Source organism: Anolis sagrei, chromosome 10 (genome assembly GCF_037176765.1).
Source record: "Anolis sagrei isolate rAnoSag1 chromosome 10, rAnoSag1.mat, whole genome shotgun sequence".
NCBI lineage: Eukaryota > Metazoa > Chordata > Lepidosauria > Squamata > Dactyloidae > Anolis > Anolis sagrei.
In genome coordinates, this window is record NC_090030.1 from 4,013,520 (window position 1) to 4,041,485 (window position 27,966).

Consider the following 27,966-nt stretch of genomic DNA (forward strand, 5'->3'; position numbering starts at 1 on the left):
AAAGGCCACCTTACTGGGACCTGCACACATTATTTGCTGATACATCACACAGTCCTAGACACTTGGGAAGTGTCCGATGTGTGATCCAATACAACAGCCAGCAGAGTGTCTGCTGTGGACTCATCTTGTTGTGTTTCTAATAATAATAATAATAATAATAATAATAATAATAATAATAATTTGAAACATTATTATTATTATTATTATTATTATTATTATTATTATTATTATAGAAGTAGCCTGGCCTTTTTCCCCCTTTGAATTGTTTGCTGCCTTGGAGACATCCTTAGCCTGGGTGGTACTCACTAGCCCTTGATTGCTTGCTGCCTGGAGACATAATAATAATAATAATAATAATAATAATAATAATAATAATAATTATTATTATTATTATTATTATTATTATTATTTTAGAAGTAGCCTCCTTGCACTGAATATGAAACTGACTTTGGGAGCTTTCCAAGATTTACAAAACTAAAAAATATATGGGGTCAGTTTCAATTTTAAAATATTTTGTTTGGGCTTCAGATATGGCTTCCGACTTACAAAACTTCCGATTTTCTTACGATTTCCGACACATTCAAATTTTTTGCACATGCCTAATAACAATTACTTTTCAATGTAAGGACCACATAACTAAATAGGATATTAACACTTTCAAATTTTGTTACATTGTGTTATTCTTCTGTTGGATGTGCTTTAGTATGTCAAGGTCTTTCTTAAACCACAAAGTCCAGATTTCGGCACAACATTCTAGTGTTTTTGGTATTGAGACGGTGCCTTAGGTTATGAGTAGGAATTGTGAGTTGCTGTTGAACTGCAACTCTGAGCAGGCTAGGCTATTGTAGCCAATGGTGAGGAAAGTGGAGAATTACAATCCATCAACACCTGGAGGGGCTGGCAATTCCCAGACCTGTCCTAAATAGGCTGAAATACTATTTGATTCACCTATGCGCTGTGGATCGGCTTCTGTTCTTGCCTGGCAAATCTCTCTCGGATGGCCCGCACGTCAGCTTTTCATAAGGTTAAAGGGGGTAATCACCGGAGGATGCAATTCAGATTCCTTATACACTGACAACTCTGATCTTCAAGAGTAGCTTCTGAGCTGCTGGAGGGATCCATAGTTGGATTAATAACACAATCAAAGTGAAAAATGGTTTTCCTCCCTCTGCTGTGGAGATTCAGAGCCAGGTTGGGCCGTATCCTTGCCTTACACCCCACTCGCCGCAAGCCGTTTCTGATTTCCCACTTGGGCCGGAGGTGCATTTGGCACATCTTGTGATTTATTGCACGTCTGATCTATAACACGTTAGGGCAATTCATCGCAAAGAATAACCCAGACCTTACCACTTCCACTCTTGGGAATTGTGCCTAAGTAAAGAGGGAATCTAAGCTGGCATTTGTGTTTCCCAGCAAAATTGTCTTTCCGGTTAGATCGGCGGTTTGCTGGATCATGTTTGGAAGAAAACAAAGCTTTTGATTGTCTGGCTCACACCTCCGTACTCCGGAATACATTTGTGCTTTCTTCCCAGATAGAAAAGTAATTTGGTTTATGGCTCATATATTGTAATGTTCGGCATTTGTCACAAAATTGCAGGAGTAGATTTCATTAAGGCTCAGCTTCCAGAACTCACTGGTATAATTCTCCGAGTTGGAGATTTGGACATTAAAACAAGAGAGCTGGAGCTTTTCTCATTCTTCCAAGGATATCACCAAGCTACAAGCTCTCACTTGATTGGAAATGTTTCATTTGTTATGCATGGAGAGCAGGCGCACACCTCTCCATGCTTATCTGGGAGGATTTCCCATTTAGCGCAGCAGGAGATGCAAAGTCAAAAAATGCAGGAGAGCAAGCCGTGAAATCAATATGAAACAGAGAAAGGTAGCGGATATTGGCCTGGGTGGCAGAAGGAACCCACACCTGGCAATTAGAGTAATCAAAACAACTATTAATTAACGAATAGATCTCCATTTTCCCACTTATCTTCGGAGTATCTTGCATGCGACTGCAATGGCAGAATTGTAAGCAGTGGGAACTCCAAGAGATGAAAACCACAACAAGTTTCATCTCCAAGAGATGACAACCACAACATCAGTGTGGTCAGCATAGCAAAATATGAACAAGAAAGAAAGGCCACACTAGGAAAGTGCGCATCAGCTAGCTTTTGAGTTGTTGTAAGTTTTTTGGGCTGTATGGCCATGTTCCAGAAGCATTCTCTCCTGACGTTTTGCCTGCATCTATGGCAGGCATCCTCAGAGATTGAGGGGTCTTTGTTGAGGGGAGGTTGAGGGGACTTTGAAGAAACCATGAAAATGAACAAAATCTGGCTACCAGCATTAAAAAGAACTCTAAAATCATAACAGTAGATAAAGAACAACACTCAAAATATTGTTGAAGGCTTTCATGGCCGGAATCACTGGGTTGTTGTAGGTGTTTTTGGGCTATATGGCCATGGTCTAGAGGCATTCTCTCCTGATGTTTCACCTGCATCTATGGCAAGCATCCTCAGAGGTAGTGAAGTCTGTTGGAACTAGGAAAAAGGAAAACACTCAAAATGCTGCATGTTTTTGATATTGTTGAATGCTGTATGTTTTTGATATTGTTATTGTTTATTGCTTATTGTGTATTTTTTGTTTTTGAGTTTATTTCAACTGTTTTGTATTGGTTTATTGTTATTGCTTTTATTTATTGATGTGTTGTGGGCTTGGCCTCATGTAAGCCGCACCGAGTCCCTTGGGGAGATGGTAGAGGGGTACAAATAAAGTATTATTATTATTATTATTATTATTATTATTATTATTAAAACAGGGGAACTCCAGACAAGAAACAATCAGGGACAGCTAATCACCTCTCAACAAAGGACTCCCCCGGGCAGAAAGAAGTCACACCTTGAAACTGCTAGGCCATTCAATGCTAATCAAGGTGGCCAACTGAAACATTCACACCTACCTCCAACAGGCAAGAGTTCTTTCTCCCATCTGGACATCATTCCACAGATATATAAACCCCACTTGCCTAGTTTCCAACAGACCTCACACCCTCTGAAGATGCCTGCCATAGATGTGGGTGCAACATCAGGGGAGAATACTTCTGGAACATGGCCATACAGCCCGGAAAACTCACAGCAACCCATTATCTATCTATCTATCTATCTATCTATCTATCTATCTATCTATCTATCTATCAAGAGAAGCCAGCTGAACACATTCATCCTGGAAATATCACAACAACCCAGTGATTCCAGCTATGAACACCTTTGACAACGTATTCCGCACCTTGGTCAGTTACTTTAAAGTAGTAGAGTTTGGGGAAAGAGTTAGTGCTGTCTGCAAGAGAGAATTCTAGGAGTTCTGTTTCACTTAAGTGAGAAGGAAATAAGGACGCCCATGCAGCCATGCCGGAAACATGACCAGGAGATGTGTATGGACAACACGCTCCTCAGCTTGGAAATGGAACAAGAGCACCTCCCCATGGCCAGAGTTGAGCACCGCCTCCAGAAAGCTGGAGATGAAAGGGGAAGCCTTTGCCCCTGGTCTGTGTACTTGTATGTCATTGTCATTCAACTGTATTCAAGGCACTGAATGTTTGCCTATTTGTGTATGTTGTAATCTGCTCTGAGTCCCCTCGAGGAGAGAGAACGGAATATAAATAAAGTATATTATTGGGTTGTTGTAGGTTTCTAGGGCTGTATGGCCATGTTCCAGAAGCATTCTCTCCTGATGTTTCACCTGCATCTATAGCAGGCATCCTCAGAGGTTGGGCCAGCCCGAAAAACTTACAGCAACCCAATTCTCATATTCGTTTCATTAGTTTAATTTCAACTTTGCCCTGCTGTTTGCGTTCATTCCCATTCTCTCAAGGGCAACTGAGATTAATGTGCGAGATGGAGGAATGTTTGAGCATCTCAAGAGAGAGCCACTCATCCTCCAGGCCAGTTGAAACTGATCAATAATTAACCACACTTAATGATTTTCCTGAGCAATGCCAAATACAATAGGTAACCTGAGACAATCTATTTACAGTCTTGGCTCAAGATGGGATTGTGACACTCAGGACCCTTCCACACAGCTACGTAACCCAGAATATCAAGGCAGATGATCCACAACATCTGCTTTGAACTGGGTTATCTGAGTCCACACAGTCATATAATCCAGTTCAAGGTGAATTTTATACAGCTATGTGGAAGGGGCCTCAGAAGCCAGGAAAAGTGTGAGATATATGTGAATGGAGATTTACCATCCGGAGATAAAGTGCGTTCATGTGTTGCTCTTTCCAAAACAAGTGCATTCCTTAGGTGATTCCTCTTTATGTTGGTAAATTGTGTAAGTAGCTTTCCTTTTCAGTTTAACCAGGTATTGATTTATAATGCGGTGTCATAAAAGCCATCTGCTTACCTCCCCGAAATGCCTCCGTCAGCATTAAGCGGAGTAGATATTGCTTTTCCCTGGCACAGTCCTCCTGGGTTCTCTTTTCAGTCAGCCTTCCTCTCTTTCCAGGCTGCTATAGGGTTTCTCTGGGAACAATAATGGATTCAACCTGCGGGCCAACATCCCATTTGTAGCTCCCACTGCTTCTGTCAAGAGGAACAGAAAACATTTAACCCTTTTTATCAACCTGAGGCTCCTCTGGAACCCACTGACCCATTCCTCCAAGTAATCCCTGGCAAATGACTTTTTGAATGTCATTTCTTACATCATTCTTAGATAGGGGTCCTCAAAATACGAAAGTATTGCAAATGTTACAATATTTTCAAATTATCCAATAGTGTGTTCAGGCCCGTAGCCAGGATTTTGATTCGGGGGGAGCTGAGTTTGATTTGGGGGGGGGGGCTGAGTCTGAGTGAAAGAGGGTCTACCCTAGCTAACCTTTTGTATCATTACCCCAATACCCCCATGCATATGGGATATACTGAGCATGGTGATCAGATCATGATATGAATAAACATAACAGTTTAAATAATGTACCAGTAAGACCTTCTCATGGACCACCATGAGAATTTCGAGGGGGGGGCTGAAGCCCCCTCAAGAACCCCCCCTCCCCTGGCTACATGCCTGAGTGTGTTAATTTAACAAATTACTACATCCCTGAGGGAATTTGTTAAAGGGAATTTGTCGAGGAAAAAGTGGGATATAAATAAACAGAAGGAGGAAGGAAGAAGAACGAGAAGGAAGGAAGGAGAAGGAGAAGAAGTAGATCGAGATGGAGTAGGCAAAGGAGATGGAGAAGGAGATGGAGTAGGCAAAGGAGATGGAGGAGATGGAGTAGGCAAAGGAGATAGAGAAGGAGATGGAGTAGGCAAAGGAGATGGAGAAGGAGATGGAGTAGGCAAAGAAGATGGAGAAGGAGATGGAGTAGGCAAAGGAGATGAAGAAGGAGATGGAGTAGGCAAAGGAGATGGAGGAGATGGAGTAGGCAAAGAAGATGGAGAAGGAGATGGAGTAGGCAAAGAAGATGGAGAAGGAGATGGAGTAGGCAAAGGAGATGAAGAAGGAGATGGAGTAGGCAAAGTAGGTGGAGAAGGAGATGGAGTAGGCAAAGGAGATGGAGAAGGATATAGAGAAGGAGATGGAGGAGTAGAAGAAGAAGGATATGGAGAAAGAGATGGAGATGGTGATGGAGGAGGAGAAGTAGAAGGAGTGAATCACAGGAAAGTGATTTTGTTTATATAACTCACACAGCTAGTGGCTGTCTTTATCAACACATTACTTTTGAAATGTGTTTGTTAGACTCTCATTGCCAAAACAGTGGCTATAAAATGCACAGAGCTGGTGTGGATGAAGGTAGCCTTAGACCATATGAACCAAAGTCATGGGTTGTTGCAAATTCATTCAGAGAACCCAGAGCAAACAATGACTTTGAGTCTGTGTCAGTTGTTCAATCACTTCTGAGACCGAACTTGCAGCAACTATTCACAGCATGTTCCCATATTTTACAGACTCAGGCCACCTGGAGACATGGGGATGGCACTAACTATTCCTCCCTGCCCCCTCCCCTAGTTTTGTTGGTGCATTCTTGGGAAGCCCTGGTCCTTGAGCGCTCTAGCTGGAGGTCGGCTGTGACCAGCAGTGCTGCAGAATTCGAAGAAGCATGAATGGAGGGGCAAAGGCAGAAACATGCCAAGAGGAAGGCACGTCAAGCCAACCCTGACTGGGACCACCTTCCATCATGTGGATCAAGAATTGGGCTCCACAGCCACCTACGGACCCACCACCAAGACACCACATCTGGAAGACAATCCTTGAGCTATGAGGGATCACCTAAGTAAGTAAAGTATTACATTCAAAAATAAAAGCAAACACAGTCATGGGAAAATAAACATCCATAGCTTTTCTGGATTGTATAAATCATGAAAATCCATGGATCACTCTTTAAAAAGAGAGGTGTTCCTCAGCATTTCGTTGTCCTGATGCGTAACCTGTACTCAGAACAAAAAGCTCCCATTAGGAAAGAACATGGAGAAGCAGAATGGTCCCCATTTGGCGAGAGGGTCAAGCAAGATTGCATTTTATCACCCTATCTATTTAATTTGTATGCTGAACATCATATCAGCAAGATGACGCTCTGCGGAAAGAGGCATGAAAATTGGAAGAAGGAACACGAACAATTTAAGATGTGCAAAAGGCATCATACTTCTAGCAGAAAATAGCGAATACTTGGAACAACTACTGAAGAAAGCCAAGGAAGAAAGGGCAAAGGCACTGTTATTGCTAAATATTAAGAAAACAGAAGTAACTAAAAGAGAAGTCTGGGTTGTGACGCAGGACCAAGTTGTAGCGCAGCTGGTTGGGAGTCAGCTGCATTAAAATCACTACTGACCAAAAGTCATGAGTTCAAAGTCAGCTCGGCATCAGAGTAAGCACCCAACCATTTGTCTAGCTTGCTGTCAACCTCTGCAACCCGAAAGACAGTTGCATCTCTCAAGTAGGAAATGTAGGTGCCGTTTATACAAGGATGCTAATTTAACTAATTTACAATGCCATAAAAAACTTTCTAGCAGCATGCAGAGAATGAGGAAGTACCCCATCGGGTCACAAGTGGATGGTGAAGCGACAGCTCCTCCGGTGGCTGGAATTCAAAAAGCATACCCTCATGAAACTGGAAAGTTAAATAGCCTCTGTGTGTCTGTCTATATATGTTGTTGTTGCACTCCAGGATAGGAAAAGCCCTCTGACTGTAAACACCACACCGTCGATTGGAAAACAATCCTTTTATTGAAGATAGTTAAAAAGCAGCAAGTAAAAAGCACTTTAAAGAAATAGGTAAATCCCATTAGGTAAGAAGATAAGCAGGAGCAAAAATACTCCAGGGTAAAGTTCAGCAAAATCCATAAAAACAAAGTCCACACTTCTCTAAGTATAATTCAGGAAAAAGGAAACATTAATCCAAGGCATGAATAGGCATTCAAACAATCCAAGAATCCAAACCATGAAATAAGAAATACTTAGACAAGAATCTTCCAAGCAAGGCTTCCATAAAACAAGGATGAGAACTACTCTTATAGAATCATAGAATCATAGAATCAAAGAGTTGGAAGAGACCTCATGGGCCATCCAGTCCAACCCCCTGCCAAGAAGCAGGAATATTGCATTCAAACCACCCCTGACAAATGGCCATCCAGCCTCTGCTTAAAAGCTTCCAAAGAAGGAGCCTCCACCACACTCCGGGGCAGAGAGTTCCACTGCTGAACGGCTCTCACAGTCAGGAAGTTCTTCCTCATGTTCAGATGGAATCTCCTCTCTTGTAGTTTGAAGCCATTGTTCCGCATCCTAGTCTCCAAGGAAGCAGAAAACGAGCTTGCTCCCTCCTCCTCCCTGTGGCTTCCTCTCACATATTTATACATGGCTCTCATCATGTCTCCTCTCAGCCTTCTCTTCTTCAGGCTAAACATGCCCAGTTCCCTAAGCCGCTCCTCATAGGGCTTGTTCTCCAGACCCTTGATCATTTTAGTCGCCCTCCCCGGACACATTCCAACTTGTCAATATCTCTCTTGAATTGTGGTGCCCAGAATTGGACACAATATTCCAGATGTGGTCTAACCAAAGCAGAATAGAGGGGTAGCATTACTTCCTTAGATCTAGACACTATGCTCCTATTGATGCAGGCCAAAATCCCATTGGCTTTTTTTGCCGCCACATCACATTGTTGGCTCATGTTTAACTTGTTGTCCACGAGGACTCCAAGATCTTTTTCACACATACTGCTCTCGAGCCAGGCGTCCCCCATTCTGTATCTTTGCATTTCATTTTTTCTGCCAAAGTGGATTCCAAAGTGGATTCTTGATTCCAACAATGCTTCATCTGACTATATATTTCATACTTGGAACTTTTATCCCCTCGCTAAGCTATTCCATGCACTTAGGAATTGGTTTCATTTTACTTGAGATCCCCTTATCTTTTTCTGTCTGAGCCTGGCAGACCACTGAAGGCACTGTTCGGCCTGTCTGTTTTGACTAATTTCCTCTCGCCTATCTATTTGCTCATTAACTTTTGCAGCTAGGCCAGGTGCTGAGTTGTTTTCAAGCCCCAAATCCTGGGAACTCTCTGGTAACAATTCAGGGAGCACACTATTATCCCCACACCCTTCAGGGACATTCTCATGGGAAACTACACTTTGCACAGGGGTCTCCTGGTCCTTCTCTGCATCAGTATCATTGACCAAACTATTGCCATCTTGAAATTCATTGGCATCACTTCCCACATTCAAAGCACCCGGATCCCGAAACACAATCACAGGCAGAACTCCAACAGTTGTGTGTCTATAGCATTGAATGTTTGCCATGTATGTGTGCAATGTGATCCGCCCTTAGTCCTCTGTGTGGTGAGAAGGCTGGAATATAAATACTGTAAATAAATAAATAAATAATTAAATAAGTCTATAGATAACTTCTTAAAGGATTAGGAACCTTTCTTGTTTTGGATCAAAAGGATGAAAATATTCAGATGCCTATGGGATTTGACAATTAAAATAAGACTATTGTAGTCAAGAGGTAGAAAAGATTACTGACTTCATATAATAAGGAGACGGCGGCTAGCTGATTATAGAGCAATGTCTTGGTGGGGATAAACAGCAGGAAGTCTCCTCTCGTAAGAAGAAGAGAGGATAATAAGTTGGCCGTGGAGTTCTGCACTTCTGAATGCAGTCCTATTTCACGTCCACCTGCAAGTGCCAATTTCCTGGGCTCTGCTTGCCTTTTTCCGAGGTGATAAGATAAAAGGTTAGCAGTTTATGCTTCCCACAGGGCACTGAGCATGACTTGGCAGAATAATTAAAAGCCAGCTGAGCAGATTTGTGGGGCAATTCTATCTAAAGAGATATGGAAGTTTGGGAAGTTCTGAAGCCCTCCTCTCGCATATCTTGTGAGATGAAGACCTGTTTTTCAAATGGCATGAAATAAAGGTGCGTGAAAATTTATTTCACGCGTCTTTGCTAAGTGCCACTTCTTCTTCCTTTGCTTCCTCCTCCTTTTTGACATTTTAATCAATTTTTTTTGTTTTTACATCAAGTGGAACCACATTCTTTTCCGTCTGTCTTGCGGCTGCTCTTTGGGAGCAATCTGCAATATTTAAAAATTGTCAAGGAGAGTGCCTCGTGTCTTTCCCCAATTAGGAAAGAAACAGATTGTAATTTGAGGAAGTATAATTCATGGTGAACATATGCATATAAAGAAACCCTTTATAACAGGCATGGGCCAACTTAGGTCCTCCGGGTGTTTTGAACATCTATAATTCCTAAAAGCCTCAGGCCCCTCCCTTCCTTCTCCATCTTCATCTTCATCTTCATCTCCATCTCCTTCACCTACTCCATCTCCATCTCCATCTCTTTTTCCCTCTCCTTCTCCTAGTCCTCTCCTTCTCCTTCCCCATCTCCTTCACCTACGCCATCTTCATCTCTTTCTCCATCTCCTTTCTCCTTCTCCTACTTCATCTCCTTCTCCTAGTCCTCTCCTTCTCCATCTCCTTCACCTACTCCATCTCTTTCTGCATCTCCTTCTCCATCTCCATCTCTTTCTCCATCTCCTTGTCCATCTCTTTTGCCTACTCCATCTCCTTCTCCTCCCCTTCTCCCTCTCCCTCTCCTTCTCTTCTCTATCTCCTTCGCCAATCCATCTCCATCTCTTTCTCCTTCTCCTAGTCCTCTCCTTCTTCTCCTCCTTCTCCATCTCCTTTGCCTACTCCATCTCCATCTCCTTCCTTCTCTTAGTCCTTAAAAAAAAAGGAAAAAGGAAAGGACTGAGGCTGTTAGGAATTATGGAAGTCCAAAACACCTGGACGGCCAAAGTTGGCCCATGCCTGCTTCATAAAGTCCTTATGCCTTGATCCTTCTTTGGTTTTTCAAAAAGAGGAATGCACAGACAATGCATTCTCATGAGGCTACAACCAGTCATTAATGAGATCCAAGTTCTGCTGCATCCTTTAGTGAATTGGGCCAACTTGGACCAGGTTTAGATCTGGTGGGGTTAGTTCATTTCTGGAGTAGAAGTGAAGTTGTAGAATGAATGAAGCCAACTTGGACATTAAGATACCAACGACAACACAGCACAACAAAATAAAACTTTGGGCCCTTCCACAAAGCCCTCTATCCCAGAATATCAAGGTTGAAAATCCCACAATATCTGCTTTGAATTGGGTTATCTGACTCCACATTCAGATAATATGTGGTTTCCTGCCTTAGTATTCTGGGATATAGGGCTGTGTGGAAGGGCCCTCAATTTTCTCAATGGAAATGAAAACACTCTTTTATAGATTGACTTTTCATGCTAAAACCCATAATAGCATGGCAGGTTAAACTGCTAGTTGGAGGAGTAGCTGCTGAGCAAAGGGTTAGCTGTTCAAAGCTGTGAGTCAGGGTGAGCTCCAGACTGTCAGCACTAGCATCTGCCAACCTAGCATTTTGAAAGCATGCAATGCGAGTAAAACAATAGGTACTGCCTTGGTGGGAAGGTAAAAGGGCACCCCATGCAGACATGCTGGCAAAAGGTTTGGAGATGTCTACGGACAGCAGGCTCCTTGGCATGGAAAATAGAACATGAGCACCTCTCCAGGGAAGGAATTGAGTATTTCCTCCAGACGCCGGAGATGGAAAAAAAACGGGAATGCCTTTACCTTGTTTGTGTATCATATGTCATTGTTTGTTGTGTAAAAGGCATTGAATGTTTACCTTATATGTTTAATGTAATCCGCTCTGAGTTCCTCTGGGGAGATAAAGCAGAATATGAATAAAGTGTATTATTATTATTATTATTATTATTATTATTATTACTATTACTATTATTATTGGGATGACTTTTGCATTTTCTAAACATGCTAATAAGTTTAATTATAGTGAGCAAATTCAGTTTGCTATGAGAAATAATACTGAAGTTGTAACAATACTACCGACACATAATGCATCACATCACAAAACCTAGATGTGCTACCGAAAAACAAAACACAGATTTGAGATCAGCATCAAAAATGTATCTAGTCAACCACAATTCATGACTGGGGCAAATAAATTCACCAGGGCTCTCCAATCAAATTGTTTATTGGGATGGATTTGGTGAGTTACATGATCCTACCCAGCTTTTTGTTCAGTTGCTAAATTTAGTTGTTAGGAGCAGATCATGACTTGAAGGAGATGTGGGGAGGATGCTGGCTCCTGATTGACACCTGAATGTTGGTCTCGGAGGGCCCGCCCACACTCCACAATTATACTGCTATGATTGGAATTTGACTGCCATGGCAACATCCTGCTATTTGAGGTTCAGGGAGGAGTATTTAGAAACATCAGCCTGACAGGGCATTTTAGTACTGAGTCACATTGTGATATTTGGTGTGAGTGCTCAAATGAGAACCAGTTGTTCCCCTTGGTTCAAAGATCAAGGGTCTTTACTTGATCCTGTTCAAGAAAGGCCAAGAAATATTAGGCAAGGATGAAATAACTTTATGTAGTCCATTATAGAGCAATGAGGGAGGCATCATTGGAGCCCCAGGTCTCGGCGGTGACCAGGGGAGCATTTGCACAGCTCAGGCTCGTGCGCCAGCTGCGCCCGTACCTCGGGAAGTCTGACTTGGCCACGGTAGTCCACGCTCTGGTTACATCCCACTTAGACTACTGCAACGCTCTCTACGGGGGTTGCCCTTGAAGATGGCCCAGAAGCTTCAACTGGTCCAGCGTGCGGCAGCCATGTTATTAACAGGAGCGGGACGCAGGGAGCATACAACGCCCTTGTTGTACCAGCTCCACTGGCTGCCGATTTGCTACCGGGCTCAATTCAAGGTGCTGGCGTTGGCCTATAAAGCCCTAAACGGTTCCGGCCCAAGATACCTATCTGACCACATCTCAGCCTATGAGCCCACGAGGACTTTGAGATCGTCCGGGAAGGCTCTGCTCTCGATCCCGCCTGCGTCACAGGCACGCCTGGCGGGGACGAGAGACAGGGCCTTCTCGGTGATGGCTCTTCGGCTGTGGAACGCCCTTCCCGTGGACATCAGACTGGCGCCCTCCCTTATGACATTCCGCAAGAAACTAAAGACGTGGCTGTTCGAGAAGGCATTCGAACAAGAAGTGCAATAATTGGGAATGACGATAGGAATGGAACAACGGAAAACGATATTGGATTGTGGCTTAACGATGAGACGACGCGAATGACTTTTTTGTATTTTGGTATTATTGATATTGAGATTGTTGATGTTGTTGATGACGATGTTTTGATATTGCTAGTTGTTAGATTATGTCTTGTAATTTGCACCTTATTCTCTACATGTTGTACACCGCTGTGAGTCGCCCCTGGGCTGAGAACAGCGGTCTATAAACACAGTAAATAAATAAATAAATAAATAAATAAATAAATAAATCATTCAAAAACATCCAGGGACAAAGAAACTAAGTGTTAGACCCTTTGAGTTACTCCTCAATAACTTCATAGTCAAAAGGTCCGGTCCAGTGGTCAAATGCTGAGAGTTTAATAAACAAAGTCCAGGGATCAAGAGTCCATACCGTAGTCAAAAACCAGTCCAAAGGTTCACGGTTCCAGGAATACAGGAGACAGGTCAAGATACTGAAAAATCCAACAGACCTGGGGGAAAAACCAGCAGCATCCACCACCAAAATGCAACAGATACTTTTCTCCCAAAGATCAGTCTCAAGGTTAGTTCCTTAAATCCAGTAACACCCAGCTGCAACCCATCTCCTGCACACCTCCACCCTTAATTGCTTTCACCCATGAGCTCCCACTTACAGATTACCAAACCCTCTAGAACTAATACATTAACCCTTCCACCACCAACCATCAACTGCAGAACATATGACATTGGACTGAGTTGTGGCGCAGCTGGAGTCAGCTGCATTAAAATCACTACTGACCGAAAGGTCATGAGTTCAAAGCCAGTCCTGGTTGGAGTAAGCTCCTGACCATTTGTCTAGCTTGCTGTTGACCTTAGCAGCCCGAAAGACAGTTGCATCTGTCAAGTAAGAAATTTAGGTACCACTTATCCAGGGAGGCTAATTTAACTAATTTATGACAGCATAAAAATCTCCAGCAGCATGTGAAAGAATGAGGAAGTACTCCATTGGTGTCACAAGTGGACAGTGAAGTGCTGGAATTTCGATGGCTGGAATTCAAACAAAGCCTCATGAAGCTGGGAAGTTAAATAGCCTCTGTGTATGTTGTATGTCTATGGCATTGAATGTATGCCATGTATATGTGCATTGTGGTCCGCCCTGAATCCCCTGTGAGGTGAGAAGGGCAGAATATAAATACTGTAAATAAATAAATGAAATAAATAAATCTGTGAAAGAAACATAGAGGCATGATATGTATTGAAGGCATGGAATGGAATGAATCCCACCAATGTCAAAATGACATCTCTGAGATAAAGGCTGACTGTTCCCAATGGGTCTTGAATTATGGACAACATGAAGCCTTGGAGGAACTGTGCCATCCAATCTCGGAGCAATTATGAGCTTGAAGAGCTGTTATGCGCTCAGAAGGTACTTGAGACCTGACAACATGGAAACTAGAGAGATACTTAGAGGAGCTGATAGTCTGGATGCCTTTCCAGACATGTGGCTAATGTTAGCTGAACATTGGTTAGTTTCCAACACAGTATATATCAGGATTGGCTCTAAGCATTGATGAACAGCTGGCTGATTTCTGGAAATGTGATTGAGATACAATATGGATTGGGAAAATATGACATAAATGTGGTTGCATTCCATTGCGAAGATAACATATCCTCAGAAGAAACTATGGGTTGACCTGGAGTTTTAGACAAGCTCCTAAATCAGTGGTTCTCAACCTTTTTCATGCCACAATCCCTTAATGCAGTTCTTCATGTTGTGGTGACCCCCAACCATAACCATATTTTAGTTACTTCTTCACAACTGTCAGTTGGAGCCTCCGTTGGCGCAGGGTTAAACCCCTGTGCCAGCAGGACTGAAGACCGACAGGTCACAGATTCAAATCCGGGGAGAGGCGGATGAGCTCATTCTATAAGCTCCAGCTTCTCATATGGGGTCATGAGAGAAGCCTCCCACAAGGATGATAAAAACATCAAATCATCCGGGCGTCCCCTGGGCAACGTCCTTGCAGACGGCCAATTCTCTCACACCAGAAGCGACTTGCAGTTTCTCACGTTGCTCCTGACATGACAAAAACAACAACAACAACAACAAAAACCTGTCAGTTTGCTACTGTTATGAATCGTTATGTGAATATTGATATGCAGGATGTATTTCCATTCACTGAAACAAACTTGGCACAAATACCCCATAGGTCCAAATTTGAATATTGGCGGGGTTGGGAGGGGGATTGATTTTGTCATTTGGGAATTGTAGTTGCTGAGATTTATAGTTCATCTATAATCAAGGAACATTCTGAACTCCACCAATGATGGAATTGGGCCAAACTTGACACACCGAACTCCCATGACCAACAGAAAATACTGGAAGTGTTTAGGGGGCATTGACCTTGAGTTTTGGAATTGTAGTTCACCTACATCCAGAGAGCACTGTGGACTCAAACAATGGTGGATCTGGACCAAACTTGGCACAAATACTCAATATGCCCAAACATGAACACAAATGGAGTTTGGGGAAAAATAGACCTCGACATTTGGAAGTTGTAGTTGCTGGGATTTATAGTTCACCTACAATCAAAGAATATTCTGAACTCCACCAATGATGGAATTGGGCCAAACCTGACACACCGAAATCCCATGGCCAACAGAAAATACTAGAAGTGTTTGGGGGCCATTGGCCTTGAGTTTTGGAATTGTAGTTCACCTACATCCAGAGAGCACTGTGGACTCAAACAATGGTGGATCTGGACCAAACTTGGCATGCATACTCAATATGCCCAAACATGAACACAGATGGAGTTTGGGGGGAAATAGACTTCGACATTTGGAAGTTGTAGTTGCTGGGATTTATAGTTCACCTACAATCAAAGAACATTCTGAACCCCACCGATGATAGAATTGGGCCAAACTTCTGACACAGAACCCCCATCACCAACAGAAAGTACTGTGTTGTCTGATGGTCTTTGGTGACCCCTCTGACACCCTCTCATGACCCCCTCCCCGGGATCCCGACCCCCAGGTTGAGAAACGCTGCCGTAAATTTTCTTAGTCCAAGGCTAATTTTTGATGGTTTAACCCAGGGATAAGCACCAGAATTTGCAGAGTATCATGAAGATAGCCTGAAGTGACTGCACAATGAAAGAGGGCTATTAAGCCCATGTAGATGAGTCCAAGACTTCTGCTTTTGGAGTACACATTCTGAAGCTTAGCTATAGATTTGACCTCAATAGACTAAACACAACTGTATGTATGTGTATATTAAACAGATTAGCACCACATCAGCTATGCAGTTATCTGGGTAACAAAGTAAGTAATTATCAAGCGTCATTCTTTAGGGAATGTGATTAAAGGAATAGCAATGGTTTTCAGTGTATTAAGGATCTGCACTGCTTGCCTCTCTCTCTCTCTCTCTCCTTCAGACACATACAATGCCTTTCCTTATTGTTTTCCCCCCTATATACACCACACTTCAATGAATTCTCTGGCATTCTAATTGCTTGGCTTTTGCGGAGATACCATATCAAGCAATCAGTGTTAATGCAGCAAAAAGCAAGCTCCCTTGTGCCTCTACAAAGCCAATTTAAAATATTTCCAGAATGCACTTTTTTTGAATTATATCCCCCCTCCGTGTTATTGCCGATAACATTTTGATTTAAATAATATTGCCTGAGGTACACTTTAGTTTGATCTCAAATTGCTGCTCGACTCTATCAGCTAATTCCGTGGCACAGTAATAAATTATTATCATTGGGGAGGAGGCGGCGGAGGCGCCTTCATTTGAAATTCAAAATATCTAGGGCACTAGCCAGTCGAGGAAATGAAGCCTGGCTGGTCCCATTGATTACAATGGGAGAGAGTGAAGCCAGACTGTTGGCTTGCTCCTATTGGGTGTTGACTTTCTCCCTCCCTCCTTACTTCCCTTCCACCTTCCCGTTTTCCTCCCTCCTTCCTTCTCTCACTTTCTCCTTCCTTCCTTTCCCTTCCCTTCCTTTCCTTTCCTTTCCTTTCCTTCTTCCCTCCCTCCATTCTCTTCCACCCTTCCTTCCAAACTTCTCTTCCTCCCTTCCTCCTCTCTTTCCTTCCTCCTTCCTTCCATCCTTCCTTCCCTTCCACCCTTTCATCCTTCCTTCCCTTCCACCCTTTCATCTTTCCTTCCCTCTTTCCTCCCTCTTTCCCTTTCTCACTTTCTCCTTCCTTCCTTCCTTCCTTCCTTCCTTCCTTCCTTCCTTTTCTTTCTCCTTTCCTTTCCTTCTTCCCTCCCTCCATTCTCTTCCACCCTTCCTCCCATACTTCTCTTCCTCCCTTCTCTCTTTCCTTCCTTCCTTCCTTCCTTCCTTCCTTCCTTCCTCCTTCCTTCCTTCCTTCCTTCCTTCCTTCCCTCTTTCTCCTTCCATCCTTCCTTCCCTTCCACCCTTTCATCCTTCCTTCCTTCCCTCTTTCCTCCCTCCTTCTCTCTCTCCCTTCTTCCTTCCTTCCTTCCTTCCTTCCTTCCTTCCTTCCTTCTTCCCTCCCTCCATTCTCTTCCACCCTTCCTTCCATACTTCTCTTTCTCCCTTCCTCCCTTCTCTCTTTTCTTCCTCCTTCCTTCCTTCCTTCCTTCCTTCCTTCCTTCCTTCCTTCCCTCCCTCCCTCCCTCTCTCTTTCTCCTTCCATCCTTCCTTCCCTTCTACCCTTTCATTCTTCCTTCCTTCCTTCCTTCCTTCCCTCTTCCTTCCTTCCTTCCTTCCTTCCTCCTTTCCTCCTGGAGGATGTTGATCTGGGAGAAGAGAAGGTAGAGAGGGAACAGGAGAACCATGTTTCAGGATTTCAAAGGGTGTCCCATTAAGTGGGGGGGGCGCACTGATTTTCCGCTGCTCTGAAGACCAGTTCACAAGGGAGCAATGTTTTCATGTAGCAGGGAAAGAGATTAGGAAGAGTGGTGGAGTCTCCTTTTCTGGAGACTTTTCCACAGAGACGATTGGGAGTGCTTTGATTGTGCCTTCCTGCATGGCAGGGGGTTGGACTGGATGGCCCTCGGGGGTATTTTCCAGCTCAAGGATTCTAGGATTCTATATCAGGAGTACGCAAGACAGGGTCTTATGGATACAATTTTTCTCTCCCATCTACCATCTCATCCTGACCAAGGCCAGCCCTTTTGGGATCTAAATGTTTTCTGTCTTTCCACTTTCTGCCTCTGAATGAGAAAAGGAAAGGGAGGAAGGGGAGATCTCCCCTCTTCAGCTACCTCTCAGCTTTCTTCCTGCCTCATCTCAAATGGACCCCCCTTCCCTTCCCATACACCTTTTTGTGTAAAGGTGGATCCAGCCAGAGTTTCTAGATCAGGATTATCCTAGAAGCGGAGTCTTCAGAGTCAAGATTCGAGGTGTAGTGTTGACCCCTTTGATCTCAAAGAGAATGGATTCTGGTGAGGTTTCAAGGGTGACACTACAAAGGGAAATGTAAGAAAGGATGTCCTTAATCATCATACTGTATTTAGAGATGAGCTTCCACTAAGGGTCCATCTTTTCTGAAACATTTGTGGTTAGCACCTAAGAAACATGTGCAATCAACAACTTTCACAAGACAGTTCAAGCAGAAGACTAAAAAGCTGATAAAGTGTCTATTGCCATATATGGGGGAAAGAGTGATTCGTACTTTCAATTATCAAGAAATCATGTGATTTACAAGAAGTCAGTTAGTCAATGTGCCAAATAAGGAATTAGAGAAATTAGTTAGTCAATGTGCTAAATAAGGAATTAAGCCTAGGTGAAAGTTTGTAATTGGATAACTTTTGCTGCAATGCCAAAGGGACTTGTCTATATAATGTGTGACTGAGAAACACTGGGCATGGCAGCCTCTTGAAAGTACCAAGACCTGCGTGTTTGGTATGGCTGGCCCGTCTCATCATGATCATGACGAAAATAAATAAATAAATAAATAAATAAATAAGTTTATTTATACCTCACCACCATCTCCCCAGGGGACTCGGGGCAGCTTACATGAGGCCAACAACACATCAGTAAACAACAAAGCAATAAGCAAATAAAACAATATAATTAATATGACTCACATATAGACAATAACATGCAAAAATTTAAAAACCTATGGCTGGGCCAGATGTAATAGTTTAAAAATTTTAAAAATGTTGGGCATGAACAGAGGTGAATCTAAGTAGGAGGGTTTTTAAAAGAAATGTAGTGAGGGCAACCCAACATGTAGTTAAAGTGCTTCTGAGGACATTTTGCAGGTAATTGTTTCCTTTATTCAGGGAAGGCACACTGGAACAGGCACGTTTTCAGGCTCCTCCTACAGATTGCCAATGTGGGGGTTTGCCTGATATTTTTGGGAAGTGAGTTCCAGAATTGGGGGGCCACCACTGAGAAGGCCCTCTCCCTCGTCCCCACCAATTGCGCCTGCGAAGGGGGCGGGAGTGAGAGCAGGGCCTTTCCAGATGAACGTGGAACCATGTGGGTTTGTACACACAAATGTGCTCACGCAGGTAGGCGGGTCCCAAACCGTTCAGGTTTTGTAGGTAAGAACCTGCACTTTGAATTGGGTGCATAGATTGACAGAATATTTCACCCAAATAATAATCACCAAGTCTGAAAAAGAAGCACACACAGAGAGTTTTTCATGGCTGAGATTCTTCACTCTTCGCTTGAGGACCAGAAAAGAAGGCCGGGTTGTTGAGACTCAGAGCCAAGCCCGAGATCTTGAATTCTGATAGATTAAAGCCAGGCATTTTCTGAACTGTAGACGATAGGGCTGGGCGGTTTCGTTTCGTTAATTCGTAATTCGTTAATAATTCGTTAATTTTTTCAATTACAAAACGATAACGAACCATTCTGGAGCAATTATAAAAAAAAGAATTTTCAAAAACGTTTTGTAAATGCTTCGTATTTCGATATTGTATTCGTTTCGTTATTGTTTTGAGGTCGTTTCGTTATTATTTCCGCATGTCTGGGCCAGTTTTATGGTTTAATTAGTGAAAAAAATTATAATATCACACCAACAGTCAACAACAGAGGGAGAGGGAAGCTTCAGAAGGTTTTGGAGGTTTTTTAGCGTATTTCGCGGTCGCGTCCGCCATTAACGAATCGATTCGTTATTGTTTCGGAAATCGATTCGTTAATTTTTTACCATTTACGAAATTTCGTAAATACCGAACTTTTTAAAATGAAAATTTTGTAATTATTTTAAATATCGAAACAAAAAAAAAACCCCAAATACAAATCGATTTTAGAAACAAATTTTTCCGTTGTTACCCAGGCCTAATAGACGAGTCTTCACAAAATATGTTGTGTGCTTTAAAAGTGACACAAAGGTTCAGTTCAGGTAACTACTCTGCTTTTCCCCTTAGTCTACAAGAAATTACAAAAAGTGGCAATGACAATGCGAGTCTACTCCAGGAAGGGAGATTACGAAAAGAGCAAAGTGTTCGCTGCCTGTTTGTTAGGAAGACGAAATGGACTGGCCTGTTCGAGTCAGATGAAAGCGCCTGTTCCGCTGGGTGAGTAACTTCAGATAAATGCTAATCTCTTCGCCATGCCCTTGAAAAGAATTCACATCTTGCCTTTTTCTGCACCGCTCTGCAACTCTTTAGAGCGCTTTCCCTTTTGAAACGGGATGCTAAATTCCTTGGCGCTTGCAATTATAGAAACCGGCCTACTGCTTTTCTTCACTAAAAGACCACATTTGCCATACAAAGATGCTCCTTAAATGGGTGCTTTTATTGGAGATCGGGAGTGGGGGCAGACGTATTAGCGGAGCAGAACAATCTATTTCTCTCTTTGATGCATAGACGCACCTTTGCGGTCCTGTAATTACAGCCGCTATTTCGTTCTGGATTTATCAGATGGGGAGAGAAGCAGCCCAAATTTGGCACACCTGTATTTCATTGTACGTTTTGAAAGTGCTGAAGCTTCACAAGGGAGAGAGATGTGTTCTTCAAGGTTGAAGCAACTCTCGCCTCTTTGCCTGTTTACTTGCAAAAGTGACTCAGATTTTTTTTTGGGAGGGTTGAGGAAGAGATACTCTTGAAGAAGAATTAGAAAGATGGGAATGGCCAAGATCTCATCCAAATTAAGCACTTTCAGTAGAACAAAGAACTATACATGCAACAAGGATCTGGAGAACAAGCCCTATGAGGAGCGGTTTAGGGAACTGGGCATGTTTAGCCTGAAGAAGAGAAGGCTGAGAGGAGACATTATAGCCATGTATAAATATGTGAGAGGAAGCCACAGGGAGGAGGGAGCAAGCTTGTTTTCTGCTTCCCTGGAGACTAGGATGCAATGGAACAATGGCTTCAAACTACAAGAGAGGAGATTCCATCTGAACATGAGGAAGAACTTCCTGACTGTGAGAGCCGTTCAGCAGTGGAACTCTCTGCCCCGGAGTGTGGTGGAGGCTCCTTCTTTGGAAGATTTTAAACAGAGGCTGGATGGCCATCTATCAAGGGTGATTTGAATGCAATATTCCTGCTTCTTGGCAGAATGGGGTTGGACTGGATGGCCCAGGAGGTCTCTTCCAACTCTTTGATTCTCTGATTCTATGTCAATACACTCAATCAGGTCTAAGCCCCATGCTTTCTTGGAGAGGTTTAAGCTAGAGCAGTGTTTCTCAACCTACCTAATGTTGCGACCCGTTAATACAGTTCCTTATGTTGTGGTGACCCCCAACCATAACATTATTTTTGTTGCTACTTCATAACTGTAATTTCGCTACTGTTCTGAATCGTAATGTAAATATCTGATACGCAGGATGTATTTTCATTCACTGGACCAAATTTGGCACAAATACCCGATACGCCCAAATTTGAATACTGGTGGGGTTGGAGGAGATTGATGTTGTGATTTGGGAGTTGTAGTTGCTGGGCTTTATAGTTCGCCTACAATCAAAGAGCTTTCTGAACTCCACCAACGACGAATTGAATCAGACCTGGCCACACAGAAATCCCATGACCAACAGAAAATGCTAGAACGGCTTGGTGGGCATTGACCTTGAGTTTGGGAGTTGTAGTTCACCTAAATCCAGAGAGCACTGTGGACTCAAACAATGATCAATCTGGACCAAACTTGACATGAACACTCAATATGTCCATATGTGGAGTTTGGGGAAAATAGACCTTGACATTTGGGAGTTGTAATTGCTGGGATTTATAGTTCACCTACAATCAAAGAGCATTCTGAACCCCACCAATGACAGAATTAGGCCAAACTTCCCACACAGAACCCCCGTGACCAAAAGAAAATATTGTATCTTCTGATGGTCTTCGGGGACCCCTCTAACACCCCTCACGACCCCCCCCCCAGGAGTGCCAACCCCCAGGTTGAGAAACACTGAGCTAGAGGATATACTGCTATGTCATTGCAGATGGTACATGGAGAAGGCCATCTATAATCTCTCACAGTTGGATGACCATCTACTTACAATCATAGAATCATAGTTGGAAGAGACCTGGTGGGACATCCAGTCCAGCCCCATTCTGCCAAGAAGCAGGAAAATCCCATTCAAAGTACCCCCGACAGATGGCCATCCAGCCTCTGCTTAAAAGCCTCCAAAGAAGGAGCCTCCACCACACTCCGAGGCAGAGAGTTCCACTGCTGAACAGCTCTCACAGTCAGGATGTTCTTTCTAATGTTCAGGTGGAACCTTCTTTCTTGTAGTTTGGAGCCATTGTTCCATTGCATCCTAGTCTCCAAGGCAGCAGAAGACAAGCCTGCTCCTTCCTCTCTATGACTTCCTCTCACATATTTATACATGGCCTTCATCAAGTCTCCTCTCTGCCTTCTCTTCTGCAGACTAAACATGCTCAGCTCTTTAAGCCACTCCTTATATGGCTTGTTCTCCAGACCCTTGACCATTTTAGTCACTCTCTTCCTCTGGACATATTCCCGATTGTCAACCTCTCCCTTCAATTGTGGTGCCCAGAATTGGACACAGTGTGATTCCAGGTGTGATCTGACCAAAGCAGAATAGACTACAGGGGTAGCATGACTTCCCTGGATCTAGGTCAGGGGTCCTCAAACTAAGACCCGGGGGCTGGATGCGGCCCTCCAAGGTCATTTACCTGGCCCTTACTCAGGATCAACTGAAATTTGAAATGACACAACGACAACAATTCTATCTCATCAGCCAAAAGCACGCCCACACTTCCAATTGAAATACTAATAAGTTTATATTTGTTAAAGCTGTTTTTAATTTTAATTGTTTTACTATTTTAAGTGTTTTTGCACTACAAATAAGATATCTGCAGTGTGCACTGGAATTCATTCATGTTTTTTCAAATTATAATCCAGTCCTCCAACAGTTTGTGGGACTGTGACCTGGCCCTCTGTTTAAAAAGTTTGAGGACCCCTGATCTAGGCACGAGACTCCTGCTATCACCTGGGATTGCAACATTGATGATTCACACTCTGTTTTTTTAACATGATTGTGAGGTCAGGAGTATTGTGCTCCAGAACTCTGTCAGTCTGAATTGAAAAGTCCCAGAGTAGTTTGATGCTTTCATTTTCCGTAACTTTTTTTCAGGCTTGTGAAAGTCCCAGAGTAGTTTGACATTCATTTTCTGTAACTCCTTCTCCTTCTCCTTCTCCTTCTCCTTCTCCTTCTCCTTCTCCTTCTCCTTCTCCTTCCCCTTCCCCTTCCCCTTCCCCTTCCCCTTCCCCTTCCCCTTCCCCTTCCCCTTCCCCTTCCCCTCCCCCTCCCCCTCCCCCTCCCCCTCCCCCTCCCCCCCCCCGTCCCCTTCCCCTTCCCCTTCCCCTTCCCCTTCCCCCTTCCCCTTCCCCTTCCCCTTCCCCTTCCCCTTCCCCTTCCCCTTCCCCTTCTCCTTTTCCTTCTCCTTTCCTTTTCCTTTTCCTTTTCCTTTTCCTTTTCCTTTTCCTTTTCCTTTTCCTTTTCCTTTTCCTTCCCCTTCCCCTTCCCCTTCCTTTCCCCTTCTCCTTTCCCTTCTCCTTCTCCTTCTCCTTCTCCTTCTCCTTCCCCTTCCCCTTCCCCTTCCCCTTCCCCTTCCCCTTCCCCTTCCCCTTCCCCTTCCCCTCCCCCTCCCCTCCTTCCCCTTCCCCTTCCCCTTCCCCTTCCCCTTCCCCTCCTTCTCCTTCTCCTTCTCCTTCTCCTTCTCCTTCTCCTTCTCCTTCTCCTCCTCCTCCTCCTCCTCCTCCTCCTCTTCCTTCCCCTTCCCCTTCCCCTTCCCCTTCCCCTTCCCCTTCCCCTTCCCCTTCCCCTTCCCCTTCCCCTCCTTCTCCTTCTCCTTCTCCTTCTCCTTCTCCTCCCCCTCCCCCTCCCCCTCCCCCTCCTCCCCCTCCCCCTCCCCCCTCCCTCCCTCCCCCTCCCCCCTCCTCCCCCTCCCCCTCCCCCTCCTCCCCCTCCTCCCCCTCCTCCCCCTCCCCCTCCCCCCTCCTCCCCCTCCTCCCCCTCCTCCCCCTCCCCCCCTCCCCCTCTCCCCCTCCCCCTCCCCTTCTCCCTTCTCCCTTCTCCCTTCTCCCTTCTCCCTCCTCCCTCCTCCCTCCTCCCCCTCCCCCTCCCCCTCCCCCTCCCCCTCCCCCTTCCCCTCCTTCTCCTTCTCCTTCTCCTTCTCCTTCTCCTTCCCCTTCCCCTTCCCCTTCCCCTTCCCCTTCCCCTTCCCCCTCCCCTTCCCCCTCCCCTTCCCCTTCCCCTTCCCCTTCCCCTTCCCCTTCCCCTTCCCCTTCCTCTCCTTCTCCTTCTCCTTCTCCTTCTCCTTCCCCTTCCCCTTCCCCTTCCCCTTCCCCTTCCCCTTCCCCTTGTCATGCGCTAACATGAGAAGCATGCGGATTGACTCTAGCCCAGTTAACAGTGTGTGATGAATTGGCTCATTAAAAGAAAAAATACATGAGACGTTGACTTCAAGTAGAAAAAAAAAATATTGTTGTATTGGCAGCATACAAAATAAAGTAGCAGGATTACTGTTTCCACAAAAGTAACATAAAACAATATCTTCTGAGAGATATCACCACTCAGCTGAGATAAGCAGGAATCCTTGTCCTCTTCTCAAGGCTGTGTCTTCACAGGACATCTGCAGCATAGTCCCCGACAGAACGGCACAGAGGCAAACACGCACAATGGCATTAAGGCACAATGGCAAAAAACTAAACACACAGTAGCTATCTTTATACACATGAAAATAATACTCTCAATTAACTCTTCAATTAACTGAAACAGCTGTAGGACAAACAGCCTTGAACCTTACAGTAAGTTAAAGGTATAGCACAAACAACATTGATCCTTACAACAACTTAGATAAAGTACGTTGCAACCTCTTAGTAGCAACATGCCCCTTCACTTTATCTAAGTTACATTATTTACAAATTTTGTTTTAATTCTACTAGGCCTAACTTTCTGGTTGCTTCATCATGCTTAGCTGCCGTTAGAGGTTTTGTAAAAATATCTGCCAAGTTATCTTCAGACCTACAATAAACCATTTTGATAAATCCTTCCTTGATTAAGGTTCTTATATTTTGATACTTCACAGCTATGTATTTTGTTGTATTCTTTAAACTTTCGCTTTCTGATATAGCTATACACGTTTGAGAATCGTCATACACAGTAATAGGCAATTTACATTCTACACCTAAATCATCAAATAACTGTTTAATCCAAAGTAACTCATTTGCAGCTTGAGACAACGCCGCATATTCTGCTTCAGCCGTAGAAACTGCAACAGTTGTTTGCTTTCTGGACCTCCAGCAGATAGGAGATTTTCCATGTAGCACTATGTATCCACTTATAGAGTTTCTATCTTTTTCATCAGCAAAAGAACTGTCGGCGTACATTACCAGTTCTTTGTCAGCCTCTTTAGAAAAACACAAACAATAATTAGCAGTTCCTTTTAAATACCTAATCAACCTTTTTAATGCTAGCCAGTCACTTATAGTTGGATTTGATACTTTCCTACTAAGTAAACTCACTGCATATGCAATATCTGGACGAGACCAATTTGCAATGTGCAAAAGACTTCCAACAAAAGAATGAAATAACTTTGTGTTTTTTAGTTCTCTTGTGTCTTCCATTCTTAAGAAATCTCCTGTTAAAGGAGTTTTAACAGCATTAGCATCTTGTAAACCTGCTTTGGTTACAAGGTCTAAAATCTTCCTTGTTTGATTTAGAAATATCACCCCTTCATTGTTTACTACTTCGATGCCTAAATAATGTTTCAAACATCCCAAGTCTTTTAGCCTAAAATGTTTTGACAAATACGTATATACAGTTTGTATTTTAGAGTCAGTTTGTGCGGCTATACATAGATCATCTACATAAATTAACACAATTATCTTATCTTTGCCTTCACCTAGCGTATAAACACATGCATCGGCCACACTTTGTTTAAATCCTAATTTCACCAATACTTCATGTATACACTGGTTCCATCTCCGGGCCGATTGTTTCAAACCGTACAATGCTTTCCGAAGCCGACAAACCTTTCCTGCTTGAATTTCGTATCCAGGCGCTTGCCTCATATATATCTCCTCATTAATTGTGGCATTTAAATACGCTGTTTCAAAGTCAAAATGTTTTAACTTAAATCCTTCTTGCTCAGCTAAAGCAATTATAATTCTCATTGATTCAGCTTTTGCTGTAGGGGCAAAGGTGTTATCATAATTTACGAATTGCTTTTGCGCAAATCCTTGAGCTACTAGCCTAGCTTTATATTTACAACTTCCATCGGGTAATAGTTTCTTCCTAAAAACCCATCTGCACCCAATAACTGGCTTATTTATTGGAACATCAACAATATCAAACACTTCTAAATTTAGCAAAGATTCAAATTCATCGTCCATTGCCTTTTTCCAATTTCTTTGTTCTTCTGGACTACAATTATTTAAATCCTGAAAGGTTTCAGGTTCCATTTCAGGCTGACAAATCATTACCCCCTGAATCACGAACCTATCTGGAGGTACACCTTTGTTAGATCTTTGTGACCTTCTTGGTATTACAATTTGCTCCTCAGCATCAGCTTCCTGTAAACTTAATTCAGGCTCTTCTTTTATAACAGCCTCACTTTGTTCCTCAATGTGTTCATCAGACTCAGATTTTAAATCTATCTTTGATGGCGTATGTTCCTTTAAATGAAAAAACACTTCACTATTCTGATGAACATGTTCCCAACCTGTATTCTTTTCAAAGTTTGCACTTCTTGAAATCACAATTTTATTATTGTCTTTAATAAAACGATACCCCTTGGTATCATCCTGGTAACCGAGAAAACGTAGTCTCTGCCATTTTTTCTGACCTTTTGTTCTAGTTTGTCTAGGTACTAGCACATTAGCATAGCTTCCAAATATTCTAAGATGTTTTAGAACTGGCCTTTTCTTATGCAACAAATAATATGGAGTATTATTTACACATGAACTCCAACTTCTATTTAAGATATATGTAGCAGTGGAAATTGCTTCTGCCCAATACCTATTAGACATTTTCGCATCTACTAACATGCAGTCTTTCATAGTTTTCAAAACACCTATTTTTCTTTCTGCCACACCATTCTCAGCAGGTGAATATGGGTTTGTTTTATGGTGTCTAATTCCTCTCTTTCTTAACCAGTCTTGAAATTGTGTCCCCATAAATTCTCCACCACGATCAGTCCTTAAACATGATACCTTAAAAGGAAATCTTCTCTCAACCATGGCTACCCACTCTTTGAATTTACTGAAAGCTTGAAACTTTGATTTCAAAATAATACAATAAGTGAATCGTGAAAAATCATCCACTAACACAAATATAAATTTTGCATTTCCAAGTGAAAGAGGAAATGGTCCTGCTAAATCAGCGTGAACTAATTCAAATGGTCTGGTAGTTGTGTTTAAACTCTTCTTAGGTATTGGATGTGCCTTTACTTTTGCTTTAGAACACACAGCACAGTCTAAATACTTTTGACATGGCTTTACCTCTAAATCAGTCACTTTTGATAACTTTTGTAGATAATTAAAGTTCACGTGACCAAAAACTCTATGCAAGTAATGAATACAATCATTATGTATAGGTTTGTTATTTACACAGGAAACATTTGGTGAACTATCTTTGTTACTCATCACATATACTTTGTTAACTAATTTACCTTTGGCACATAACTTATTTTCTTTCCATACAGTACACCCAGAACTATTAAGTTTGATGTCATATCCTTGCAGACACAAACTTGATGCACTTAATAAACAAAAATCAAGTTTTTCAACCAACATAACATTATCTAAATATCTTCCTAAACTAGGAACAAATGCTGAGCCTACAAGCTTGCACTCAGCTAATGATCCATCTGCTAAAGTAACATGATTAATATCTGGCTTTTTAGTGTCCTTTAACAATTTTAAGTTATTAACACAATGCTCTGCACACCCAGAGTCAAGTAACCATGTGGCCTCATCATACTTAGCCTTTGATAACACAGTCATTACATCAGCATTTCTTCCCCTT

General features: G+C 43.0%; 1 long non-coding RNA gene across 1 annotated transcript in view; it reads right to left on the reverse strand.

Moving 5' to 3' along the window:
* The window catches only part of LOC137097648 (uncharacterized), a 99,509-nt gene that overhangs the window by 50,908 nt on the left and 20,635 nt on the right, over positions 1-27,966 (reverse strand). The window contains exon 2 of the long non-coding RNA XR_010910321.1: positions 4,396-4,574. This is a non-coding gene — a long non-coding RNA (uncharacterized lncRNA). The remainder of the gene's footprint in view (positions 1-4,395; positions 4,575-27,966) is intronic.